This window comes from Sitophilus oryzae, unplaced genomic scaffold (assembly GCF_002938485.1).
Source record: "Sitophilus oryzae breed Bouriz unplaced genomic scaffold, Soryzae_2.0 scaffold_381_pilon_pilon, whole genome shotgun sequence".
NCBI lineage: Eukaryota > Metazoa > Arthropoda > Insecta > Coleoptera > Curculionidae > Sitophilus > Sitophilus oryzae.
The window spans coordinates 1342937-1356743 of NW_022146953.1; the positions used below are offsets into that span (position 1 = coordinate 1342937).

General features: G+C 30.9%; 1 protein-coding gene across 1 annotated transcript in view; it reads right to left on the reverse strand.

Annotated features, from left to right (window-relative positions):
- Window positions 1–13550, reverse strand: part of LOC115885373 (lachesin-like) — a 99261-nt gene extending 85711 nt beyond the window's left edge. Inside the window, exon 1 of the mRNA XM_030904268.1 lies at window positions 13406–13550. The gene's annotated coding sequence lies outside the window, so the exon portion shown is untranslated. The remainder of the gene's footprint in view (window positions 1–13405) is intronic.
- Between the last annotated feature and the right edge of the window lie 257 nt (window positions 13551–13807).

The following is a 13807-nucleotide window of genomic DNA, read 5'->3' on the forward strand; positions in this document are numbered from 1 at the left end:
TTTTCCATTTTGTTTCCATACGTATCGAAGCAAAACATCCCCAACCAAAAGTACGAAAAAAGATTTATTGTTTCGGGGAGGTAAGGACTTTTGCATTAAAAGTTAAATCGGTTTTTCTTGAGATTGAATTGTGCCAGACTTATATTTTGTTGGAGAAAGCTTAATTTCAAACAGTTCGAGATTGTTTTTAAGATGGATTTGAGAGAAAGAGAATTGTTTATGGTTATTTATGCTTATGTATATTGTTTTTTTTTTAACAATAGCTTTACTCTTAAGGTGGGGGCAAAACTTAACACACAACGTGGAACGGGCCGCCTCAAAAACCTAAATTTAATCTAGAGCTCTAGTCTAAATTCGCCCTGTATATACGTATAAACTGGAAACAGTAAAATAAATTTAATTAAAGCACAGACAATAAAATACGCGATAACGAATTTTATGTTCCACTATTTCACCTATATTATTTCACAAGTTAAAACTTAAAACTCAGAATAACTGTAAAAAAAATTTAAACCTTACATTTTGGCGGATAATAAAAAATATGAAATATGATCCACAGACCGTTACTTTTTACACATTTGTTTATTTATTATTTTAATTTGAAATTTTTATTGGTATTGTTACGGACGAATGTAAAAATTTTGTTCGATAAAAATATTTATTAAAAACGATATAAAATTGATTTGATAGATGTTATAAAATAATATATTCTTTTTATTTACTACAGTAATAAAAAATATTGCGTTATACGCAATAAGTTTACGTTAGATATAATATACCCAGCCGGCATACAACATAGAATCTTGGGTTGGTTTTTACATGTATAGGATTGAATCTCTTGATATTTTGAAACATCCTGTATAGCATAGGAGGAATTTACGCTATCTTTCAATCGTATAAAGACAATAAATTTCAAATTGTATTCTGAAAAATATAAATTTAAAAAATTTAAAAGTTTACACATTTTTTTTCTGGATAAGCTTTTTTGGGACACTCTAAATTAGGTCATACTGATGATGAAATACGAGACGTCGTATTTTTTGCCGGATTTTCTCGAGATAAATTAGAACAGTAAGACGATTCTGTAATTATGAAACTTGGAGTGTCCCTAAAGGGACATAATTTTTTATTAAAATGAAAATTTTATGGGGCAACAGGAACATCTTAATGTCTTCTCGGACGCTTTTGCAACTAGACGTTTCCTTGGATGTCATTAATGCGGTAGTTAATTCTGAATTATTTTCACAGCATTATTTCCATACACGCGACACCATATTTATATTTCTTGTTTATTTTTTTTAAGAAATATACCTCGTGAAGCATCAAAAGTTTTTTCACAGACAAAGTTTTGTTTTTACTCAACAAATACAAGTAAAATTTAAAAAAAAATGTTTTGAATACTGTTCGACTTTGGACAAAGACTTGATATAACCCTTTTTCAAAATTTGACAACGCCATTGTTGGTGTAGTTTCAGAATCCTTATAAAAACAGAAAGAAAAAAGAAATATAAATACATATATCTATTTACCGCCAAAAGGATTCAGGAATTACATAAATAGATACATAAAATTTCCTACAAACCTTAAAATTTTCAAAATTTCATAACCAGATTCTGTATTTTCCTAAGACCTTAAAATCAGTTAAAAAAGACCAAAAACGGACAATGTTTCCGTGAAAACCGTGAAATTTTCAAAATTTTATATCCAGGTTTACTGTTTTTCTAAAAAGCCTTGAAAACGGTTAAAAAAAGGCCAAAAATGATTGTTAAAATTCTTAAAATATTCTCCCAACTATTTTAGGTTAGGTTTTCTGTAAATTGGGAATATAACGTCTACCAAATGTTATACAGGGTGGTCCGAACTGTATTCCGGAAACTTCGGCAGCATATTCTGCAGATAAAAATATGTAAATAAAATTCTTATAAATATATGTCCTAAAATGCTTAGTTTCGGTGATACAGGGTGTAGAAGTTTCATTTTTATTTCGATTTTTTCCAAATAATTTCTGAAGTAACGTCAATATTTGGATGAAAATTGGTGTCTGGGAGTTTTTTGATATGGGAAATTTGATTTTGATGTCAATATAACCTAATAATACATACAACTCTCCTACTCGTAGAGGGCGCCACCTACATATATTTTAACTGGTTTGAAAAGGTCTCTTGGTAAAAATTGCTACGAGTAATGGTTCTCGATTTATTTGGAACCAAAATTATCAATACCTGTCATCATTGACATAAATTAAACATGTTGACTAAATAGTTATTACACTGAAATTATAAATTTGAAATGTTTTTGAGTCAAAAGTTCAACAGAAGCTGCTTTATCGTCATTTTTTCAAAGATTTCCTCGACATGTTTATTTTTTGTCAATAATGACATGTATTAACTATTTCCATTCTAAATATACTTCCACACCCTGTATCTCCGAAGCTAAGCCATAACCAACATGAGATACAGGCCGGAGACATCGATTTGTGACGTCACCGCAATAGTCGGGCTTTTGAATTGTGCCATATGTTACTGCATATAGTTTTTGCATAAATAATAGTATTTATTGATAGTTTTGCCAGATATAAATATGAAAAATATTATACACAAAGGTATTAAAAAATAACATTAACTTTTTATCGCGTTAAAGTAATTGAAATAAACAACAGCATAAGATGAACAGAATAAAATCCAGATAATAAAAAGCATGTCCTAAAATTGCGTTAGCGAGTATTTAGCAGCTAGTAATAATATACCTTGATGATAAAGTTTCCAAATATTAAAAAATTTGAAAACTATACTTTATCGACAGGTTAAGAAAATGTATTGTATATGATAAGGGCAGAATACATTTTAAAGTTTAATTAAAAATAATTGTAAAAATTTGCCTAACATATTTAAAAAATGTCGATATCAAATACAATTAACTATTACCATAAAGTAATTTGTGGTTCGATATTCAAGTCACCATTTCCATAAATCGTAAATAAAAAGATAAACATTTTTTTATATAAAATACTGAAATAAAGTACAATTCATTTAATTTCTTTAAAATATATTGCCATTTCATAATAATAATAATAATTTTCAATATTTATTTCATCCTCAATTTCCAAATCTTGTTTTCTTTCATCGGGATGTTTTCTCTTTTATGGGAACATGCACAGTCATATAAGAGGGTTGATTTGGAAAAATTGTAGGCACAGCATCTTCTGTAGGTTTTGGACGTGACTTAGTTACAGTTCATATTGTTAGGAAAGATAATGTAGACAGATCCTGAGTACTTATTATAATTGCTGCTACAAGGCACAGACGCAGAACAATGTCGCGGCATTTTTTATTTCATAAAGTAAAAATAAAGAAACGACAACTGTTTTACCTAAAAATACACGTCAGTTACGTTGGTTTAACACTATACAGTAACACTAACGCTATTAATTAGGTTTTTATATAAATTACCCAACTTTTCCCTAGCCAGGACACACAGCCGGCATCGCCGGTGTTACTATAATTTTTACCGAAAGTATGGTTTTTTTGGTATGGTACGATGTTATGAATCGGATCTAGATAGTTCACTATTCACTCAAAATTATTTAGTATAATTTTATTAGCATAGAAACGCGTAAAAAACACAGATTTGTTGCGAAACTAATGAAAACAATTGGTTTGTTTACGACTACTAATTCTCGACCACTTCGGTAGAACTGTAAAAACCTTCCAGTCAGGCCTTGAATATGACGTTAGCCACGGCTAAGCATTTTAGCACAAATACATTTATTCGAACTTTTTTACTTATTTTTATCTGGAGAATATGCGGCCGAAGTTTCCGGAGTACAGTTCGGACCACCCTGTATATAAAGGGATATACAGGGTGTCCCAGAAATAAGTGCAAGTATTTTAAGCGGTGGTCGATAAAAGAAACTTTTTATAGTAAGTTTAAGTTATTTGAAAATTTCCAAAAAAAATGATTTTTTGCTAAAATTTTGAGAACCACTGGATCTTTTCTGTATTTTCTTTCTTGTAAATTTAATCTAATACCTATGTTGCCATATTATAAAGAAATTATGTTTTTAACTAAAAACTAAAAATAATTCCAAAAAAATTTCGAATTTTAAAATTTTTTTTTCGCGAAAAAAAACTCGTATGCGTGTTTCTCGGGTTGAGCTGTATTACCAGTTAAAATACTTGCACTTATTTCTGGGACACCCTGTATAAATCTATAAATAAATCTTGAAGTAAAAAAAAGTTTGGAGAAAAAATATGAAAAAAATGTGTCGCTGTAGAACAGCGGCAGCAAAATAAAAATAGCCGGTTATAAATTAACAGCGATCGAGAAAAGTGTGAATATTCCGGATGGTTTTTCTCTTCATCCATTTTCCCCATAGGCGCCGCCGAAACTTTTTCATTTCATCATCGAGTTTGCAACTTTTCCTGGGACAGAAAATTGAGAAAATTGCCCGAACGGATTTATTGGTTCTTTTAAATCTAATTCGAGAGAAAATATCCAAGTTGTCAAAGTGATTTTGTGCGAGATGGAAGCGTCCTATTTTCCAATTTCTTCTCGAATTTTTTTCTTCGTTTTTGTTCATCAATCAACTTTCCGCAGGATCGATATAGCTGTTTAACAGTGTCAGAATATGTATTAGAGTTGGATTTTATATTACTTTTCACAGCTTTAAAAACGTATTTTTTATATTTCAAATTCTGGGATTTATTTTATTTGACATAAAATAATACGTTTTCTTCTTGTAAATATTATAATTAAATTATTAATATACAGGGTAGGTCCGAACTGTATTCCGGAAACTTCTGCAGATAAAAACAAGTAAAAAAAGTTCGTATAAATGTGTGTGCTAAAATGTTTAGTCTCGAAGAAACAGGGTGTAGAAGTTTCATTTGTATTTTGATTTTTCCAAATAATTTCTGAAGTAACGTCAATTATGTCGATGAAAATTGGTGTTTGGAAGTTTTTTGCAATGAGAAATTTGATTTTGATGTTAATATGACTTCTATTTGTAGAGGGCGCCACCTACATGTGTTTTAACCGTTTTGAAGAGTAATAACTTTTTGTCCGTACCTGTATAAAACTACTGAGTGAAAAAATATATATTTGCGTGCCTTTTTACGTAAAATAAAAAATTTTTAATTTTTTAAATTAATCATAAATTTTCCTGTGAAAAAATGACGATAAAACAGTTTCTGTTGAACAAAAACATTTTAAATTTATGTCCGAACATCAAGTTTGAGCGAATTTTACAAACTAATGATTATAAATTATTAAGCAATCATATAAAATTTATCGCCTATTTGCCAGTCAACATAATCGGTTTTAATATTTTAATTCTGTGAAATCTCTCTTGTATAATCAAACAATTTGTTGTTTTAGTTAAATCATACAGTTTCCGAATAGTATTATAACCACCGGTTATTATGAAGTAATTACAAAACGCAATGGCAAATTAATGTTAAAGTATAGTAGTGAACAAAAATACGCGGACATAAGTATAGATATAGTTACATTTTAACATATACATGTTCATTTAATAAACGTTTCTTTGTTGACCCAGTGTGAGTACATTATTAATAATTATCTTCTAATGGGTGGACGAAGAGAAAAAGCTCATAATCTTTTAATAGTTATTTTTTATACAAGACGATAAAATGGTATTTTAAACGCCATATCCAAACTACTTCCATGTAAATCCCGAATAACTTATGAAAAATAATACAAAAATTTTCAAAAATGGAAGCAATTAAAAAACGTCCGAAAAGAAATAAAGTTTTTAACCTATCCTCGCTGATAAAGTATCATTTATCTACCCTTGTGGTTTAAGTACTATTTTATCTAATTTTGATAGATATAAGGCAATTTTAACAGTTGCTATGAAGAAAAAATATATTTAATATTTTTTCTTAATAAATAACATGTAGTCACCACATGTTTCAGGATTATTACATCCCATCCTCAGGCCCAAACTGAAATATAAAAAATACAGTCAGAAAAATAAAACACTGCAAAGACAGCCAAAACAAACAAAGTCAGGTGATAAATACCTCTTACAAAAACAAATTACATAGAACTAAAATTATTATAATAGCTTGAATACAAAATTGTTGTAGAATTAATACTACCAAATGTTTAAAACTACATTTTTATCAGGGTATTTATCGTCTAAATGTTATTTTTGTCCCTCTATTTTTGCCCACTGCTGTACCTACATTAGTTTTGGAGTTTTACTTGATCAATTGGGATTTTCCAAAGCCACATTAGTTCGTCCAACTGTTAATGGATAAATAGAAAGTACAATTTGCGGATAGAGTTACATAGCGATCGGAAATAGAAATACGACTATTTATACATCGTTTTGTTTCGCCGAGCAAGTTCGTTTCAACGGCAAATAGATGTTCAGTTCGCGATGGCCAATTCATTTGGGACATAATATATGGAAAGTTAGTAAATATAGCCATGATGGAATGTCCAGTTAAATGGAAAATCATGTTAAATGTGTAATATTTGTTAGAAAGTCGTATTTTTAAATATTTACCATATTTTTGGACCTATTTCAAGAAAAATCTTCATATGAATTGACACCCCTATAACTTTTTTATTTCTTTTTTTTTAGATAAAAAAACGAGATTTGGTTAGCGAACATTTTCGCTCAAAACAAAATTGTCTTTTAAATTTCAATCTAGAGAGCCATGGCTGCGTTAAAAACACTAATTTTTAATCAAGGAACCTTGGAAAAACATATTTGATTGTCTAATGTTTTTAGTGTCTTGTCCTGGCCGGTTAAGAGATGCCCAAATCGTATTTTTAATCATATCTCAATTTTTTCAAATGGAACGAGGGTAGCTCAGTAGCACATTTGGGAAAAGTATTTTTTTACGAATAATTTGGTACACTTACCATTTTGAGTCAAATTATTATAAACCGCATGTTACAAAAATCAAATAAACCATATGCAAAATGTCAAAAATTGAAATATAATACGTCATTCTATTCAGATATATAAACGGGATTTGGTATAAGTATTTGATACTTTTTTCCAACTACAGCCTATTGCTGCCTTCCCGTTACCCTACGCAACACGTCTCGATTTAGTGCGTCATCAGCTTCTAGGTTACGAGCTTCCATTGCTTCCTTAACCGTTCCGTTCCAGGATTTTCTCGGTCTGCCTCTCTTTTTTCTACCCTGGGGAGTCCATTGAAAAACTTTTCTTGGCCACCTGTTCTCCGGCATACGTAGAACATGTCCACACCACTTTAAGCTGGATTTTTCAATTCGATCTAGCACTGTCTCCTCCGATGCATTCATGATACGCCTGACCTCGATGTTTGTCTTTTTTCCATCCTAGATATACCTGCGCTTCTTCTAAGATAGTCCATTTCAACAACTTGGATTTTGCGCTTCGTATCTGCACTAAAAGTCCATAGCTCTGAACTATAGCAAAGAACTGACTCCACCAATGTTCGTCCAAGTCTCTTTTTGGTTGTTGCAGACAAGTTTCGGTCCCACCAGAGGCTATTAAGACAACCAATAACTTGTTTGCTCTTCTGAATTCGGGTTTGTATTTCTTCTTTGCCCAAACCCTCGTTGTTGATAGTAGCACCCAGGTATTTAAATTTGTCTACTTATTGAATCTGGACGTTATCACCTATGAAGACTTCAAAACAAGCGTTGGAATTGACAGCTAAGTATTCTGTCTTTCTTAGACTAACCTGAAGTCCCCATTTGTTATATTCTTGGTAAAGCCTCTTAGTCATGAACTCCAGATCGAAAGAGTCCTGCGCAATCACGACCTGATCGTCTGCAAAGCTCAGAGTAAACAGTATATCTTCCCCAATGGGTATTCCCATGCCTTGGCATCTCCTCTTCCATTGCCTAAGGGCTACTTCAACTTAAGCATTGAAGATTAGAGGTGATAAACTGCATCCTTGTCGCAACCCTTTTGTGGTATTTATTGGATTGGATAGCCTGTGTCCTATCTTAACGTACGCTTTATTTTCTTTATAGAGCTCTTTTATTATCTTAAGTAGGGATCTATCTACTTCTAAAATATTCAAGGCTTCCCATATCTTGTTGCGAGGAATAGAGTCGTACGCTTTCTCCAAATCAATAAACGCTAGATGGACTTCTTGATCTACTGCTATCTTTTTTCCCATCACCTGCTGTAGGACAAAGAGGTTATCTGTGCAAGATTTCCCCGGTGTGAATCCGTTTTGATCTTCCGAGATTTTGTCACCAATATTATCCCTGAGCTTACCCTGCAGAACTTTTCCAAAAAGCCTGCTCACTGAACTGTTAATGCTCAGGCCTCTATAACAATCGGGGTCGTTGCGATTTCCCTTTTTAAAGATAGACACTATATGAGCCACTCTCCATTCTTGGGGTAGTTTATTTTGCAGACAGCACTGGTTGAACAGCTCTGCGCAATTTCTCGGTCCCATACTTTAACAATTCTACTGCAATGTTACCAGGACCTGGTGACCGTCCATTTTTTATTTTTTTGAGACTTAGATATACTTCTCTTTCGCTGATCGTTAAAGTGCCCGCAAGGTTGTCTTCCTCTTCTGCAGATTGGAATTCTGGTCGGTTTTCTGTTAGTATTTTTTCTTTCTTCGCCATTTTTCTATATCAATTTTATTCACTTAATTTTCTATTAAATAAAGTAAAAAAATACCGGGGGTGTCATTTAAAAATCAAAAGTCGTAGTCATTTTCCGTGAAACAGGAAGTGACCAAAAACAATTGAATACGTCAATCAATTCTAATTTATGTCATAATATATCAAAATACCAAATCTCGTTTTTTTTTTAATTTGAAAAAATAAAAAAGTTATAGGGGGTGAGCCACTTTTGAGACGCACCCGGCATACTATTTTATTTTGTAGATTTTTCTCTAGTGTTGAAAAACCCAGAAGTATTTTCATGAAAATTTCACACCTCTACTTTTCAACCAATAACATGCTTTAATGTTGACTAGTTACCATGGCAACTGAAAAAATTTCCGGAAATTTTTTCGAGGCGCCACGAAACTTTAGTGGAAATTTTTTGACAGTTGAAAAGGTAAACATAAGATCTACAATCATAATGTGAATGAACTACAATGTCTATATATTGAAATATTACCCATTTGAGTTTTAGCAATACCTTGGCCAACTTAACAAATTGAAATTATTTTAAAATGTCATGTTGGATTAATATTTTTTTCAAATTTAGGTGTGAAATTTTCTTACCGAATACCACGCAAGCTTAAATTATTCATGGAAATTTTCTTTCGGGCACGAATATTTTAGGAAAATTATCCCTCGTCTTCGACTCGGGATAATTTTCAAAATATTCGTGCCCTCAAAAAAATTTCCGAAAATAATTTAAGCTCTTGTGATATTATAAGTGAAAATTCGAAAAAATCTTTAACCATAATGATTATCTACAAATTCATATTTTTTTATTATGCTCTTGATATAAATACAAAAAATAAAATTCAAATAATTTTATCATAGATACACGCAACAATACAGTTTTCAAATTTTAAACACTGTATACTTTTAAATTTTAGACAATAGTAAAAATATTATTGAGGGATTTAGTACAAAATAATGGAAATTTTAGATTTTAATCAACCACCCAACTGTATTGTTCGTATAAAATTTATAGTCAAACCGAACACAACTCGAAAAAAATGTATTTTATATTTTACAATTTCATATTTTTTATTTTATTTTTGGAGAGGTTTATATTCGTGTTAAATATGTGGTTGTGTTAGTGTTGTTCTCTCTTTTATAAAACATAACTTTTATTGTAGTGGTCGCATTTTATTTTTTATATAGTATCGAAAAAAAAAATAAATCCTGAAGTCTAGTCTACACATACGGTTTTACTTTACGTTTTGTCGGTCAGTTAAAGAGGATGACCGTCCAAAGAACTGAGGTACTAACCAGTTTTTGAACTTAAGGGTCTATTACACTGTATTGTTCATATCTATCTATATCTATCTATCTATACTGTGTTAAGCCATACTCAAAATTCCAAACAAACGAGTTTTTATTAAGGCTTGATTAAGTTTTGCAGAGCTTCAGCATTTGCCATAAAATAGCGAACAATTTGTTACAAAACCATATAAATTATACCGGGTGTTGCATCGTCGAACGGGACATAGGAAATCCCATGTAAATTTTAATGGGGTCAATTATTGGCTTTCCTAATTATTTTTGAGAATAATTCTATTTAGGTATATTGAAGAGCACTAAAACCCACATTCAAAAGAATAACTTTAGATATTTTTGATTAGCTCGTTTACGAGTTATCGCCGATTTCTTTTTAAATATTTCTCCTTTCTTATGGCCCTGTATTTACTTATGAGCACCAGTCAAGGTAAAAGATAACTGTCAAATGAAGTTAGCTTTTTAGTGCTTTATTATTATTGAAAACTCATTCCTACATCGGAAATCGTAAAGATGTATTTATAAATACAAATTAATATGAATTGAAATAAAATAAATTAATGAATTACAAGGTTAATTATAGTATTATTACAATATTCAATAACTTAGTAATTTAGGTACTATTAAATTCTTAGAACTTTAGGATTTAAGATGTTCAAATATTCCTAGTTGGTAAACTGAAATTCTATTGCATTCGGCAGAAATAGCATTTTTTAACTCGTCTAGATGTGCGTATTTTTTATCCTTGTAAATCCTGTTTTTTAAATAGCCCCAGAGAAAGAAATCATTTGGCGAAATATCAGGACACCTTGCTGGCCAATTTACTGTATGATTTAGGCCAATAACGTTTCCGTTAAAACTATTGTCTAAATATTCCCGAACAACCAGGGTACTATGTGCCGGGCAGCCATCCATTTGGTACCAAACTTCCTGATTTTCCCTAGCGGCATCATGTAAAGCAGGTAAAATATGATTTTCGAGTAGTTCTAAATAATATTCTGCATTTAAATTTCGAGTAAGAAATAATTGCCCGATACTATTGTGTCCGTATATCCCTGCCCAAACATTTACTTTCTGTGGATATTGCGTTCTTGTTTCGACAACCCTGTATTGGTTTTCTTTGTTCCAATATCGATAATTTTGAACATTAGGTTCATTATTTAAGGTAAATATGCATTCGTCAGTGAAACATATGTTTTTTTAAAAATTCCCTATCCGTGTTTGCTCTTTCCATCATATCAAAACAAAACGCCTGCTGCCGTATTTCGTTCCCATCTCGTAGCTCTTGGTGCTTTTCATATTTGAAGGAATAGTATTTATGTCGTTTTAAAATTCGAAACGCTGTAGTGTGATCTGTTCCTATTTTATCTTGAAGTTTCCTTGTGCTGATCTTTCCATCGCTCTCTTCCACGCACAATAAAACTTCCAAGTCGGTATCATTTCTTGCATCTTCTCTTTGTTCCTGCCTTGCTTCATATCTGCAGTTATTTATTAGGGTACTTTTGGTCTCAAACCCCTGAATATTCCTTGCGATTGTAGATTTTCCAGGTATCGGTCTATTCGGATACAGAGCAGCAAACATGTCCGACACCTTTGGATAACTATTTCCTTGATAATAGCATTTAATCATCAATACTTTTTCTTCGGTAGTGTAATTCTTGGCTAATATTTTCGATGTAGTTATGAGTTTTTAATAATAATAATAAAGCACTAAATAGATAAATTTCTGAAATGACAACTTCATTTGACAGTTATCTTTTACCTTGACTGGTGCTCATAAGTAAATACAGGGCCATAAGAAAGGAGAAATACTTAAAAAGAAATCGGCGATAACTCGTAAACGGGCTAATCAAAAACATCTAAAGTTATTCTTTTGAATGTGGGTTTTAGTGCTCTTCAATAAACTTAAATAGAATTATTCTCTAAAATAATTAGGGAAGCCAATAATTGACCCCATTAAAATTTACATGGGATTTACTATGTCCCTCTCGACGATGCAACACCCGGTATGTAGCAGAAAACAGTAGTTAAGTTACAAACAACTGTATAACTGATAATAACTAAGAATAATTTTTTTTTTATTTACAATACCTTTTTTTATATAACACAAAAACTAAATGGTTTTCCATATTTAGTTACTTTTCTCTAATAGTTAAATACCCATTTTAAAGTCTAATTAATTGCATTTTTCTCTTGCGGAATATTACAAAATACTGTACCTTAAAATCCTTTTTTTATTTCATTTTTATTTAAAAAAGTAACTTAAATGTCTTGTATTTTATATTAAAAAATGTTGGAAGATAAAAGAATGCTGTAATAAGTTTTTTAATAAGAAAGTTTTAAGTCTGTAATAGTTACAACTGAACCTCGGTAACTTTTTCTTATTAAAAAGTCTTAGAAAGAGCTGAAAATGTTATACAGGAACTGTTATTTTATTTATAAATGTTAATACCTACTGTGAGTTTAACTACTGAGGTTTTTTAGCTTTAAGAAAAAATATACGGAACTACCATGTCACTACTGGGCTCTTCCTCAAAACTAGTAGTATTTTAGCTCAAAATGGAACAAATTCTAATAGAATATAAGATTCTACATACGACAAGTTTAGTTTGAGTTCTTTCTGGCGATTTTTAGTAATTTTTTAAACGGTAAATACAGAAACTAGAACCATATGACTATATTTGTGACATGATCTTAAGAAATACAGACTACGGACTGTACTAAAAGTTATTCTAATTTCTTCGTATTTTTAATAAGAATTATATGCATATCCTAAAAGTACATTAAATTATACAGGGTGAGTCTTGAATACGTGCAAATATTTTCAGGGCTGGTAGATCTCTATAAAAGAAACGTATTTTTTCTTTACCGTTTTTCAAATAAGTCCAAAATAACCAAGTTATTTTACTTTGAAAATTTCCCCAAAAAAATATTTTTTACTTAAATTTTGAAAACCACTGGATCTTTTTTGGGTTTTCTTTCTTGTAAATTTAATCTACTATCCATGTTACCATATTATGTTGATATTATGTTTTTTAACTAAAAACTAAAAAAAATTGAAAAATTTTCTTTTTTTCGCGAAAAAAAGCACAGTTTTGTCCAAATATACAAATCCTAAAAATATTTGCACTTATTTAAGACCCACCCTGTATACAATTCGTGTAAATTTCAGTTGTTTTGGGTCTTGTAGAGACTAAAATATGTTTTAAAGGTAGAAAACCCCGTTCTATTTTTTACCTGTGAGACAAGATCTCCGGGACTAGATATAGATCTCCTAGGCTCTCAAAACTACTAACTAATAGAATATAGAAGTCTAAATACGGCAAGTATAGACTGAATTCTTTCAGAGGGTTAAGAATAAAAAAAAATCTTAATTTAAGCTTCTAAGAGGAAAATATTAATTTCTTTGATATAAAATGCTTATATATATATATATGTTTATAACAAAATATGTGTTAAACTTTAAACAAACCTGTCAAATGAATATATTCCTTTAAGCACAATACTTATTTCAAACAGTCCACAACATTCTTTAAATCACTTTACAAAGTTTATTTTTTAAACTTATTTTTAATTTTCATAATATCGAATGTGATTTATTAATATAATGTCACACAGTATATTTTTTTCTTTTAATTATCCTTAACTCACAATTAAAACAATATTTTCTGAATTTATTTTTTAAAGTTTTGAATCTCGCGGTCCCTAGTAGCGATCTTTTTGACTCTCCAACGTCACGCTTTCGGTGATTCACCAAGTGTACGGCGCGTCGGCAACGTTGATACTAAACCACCGAGCGTCGCAAGACGTCACGACGCTGCTGATCGCGCAGGCGCTCATTTGAAACGTCGCGTCGCGTCGTCCTGATCTCGTT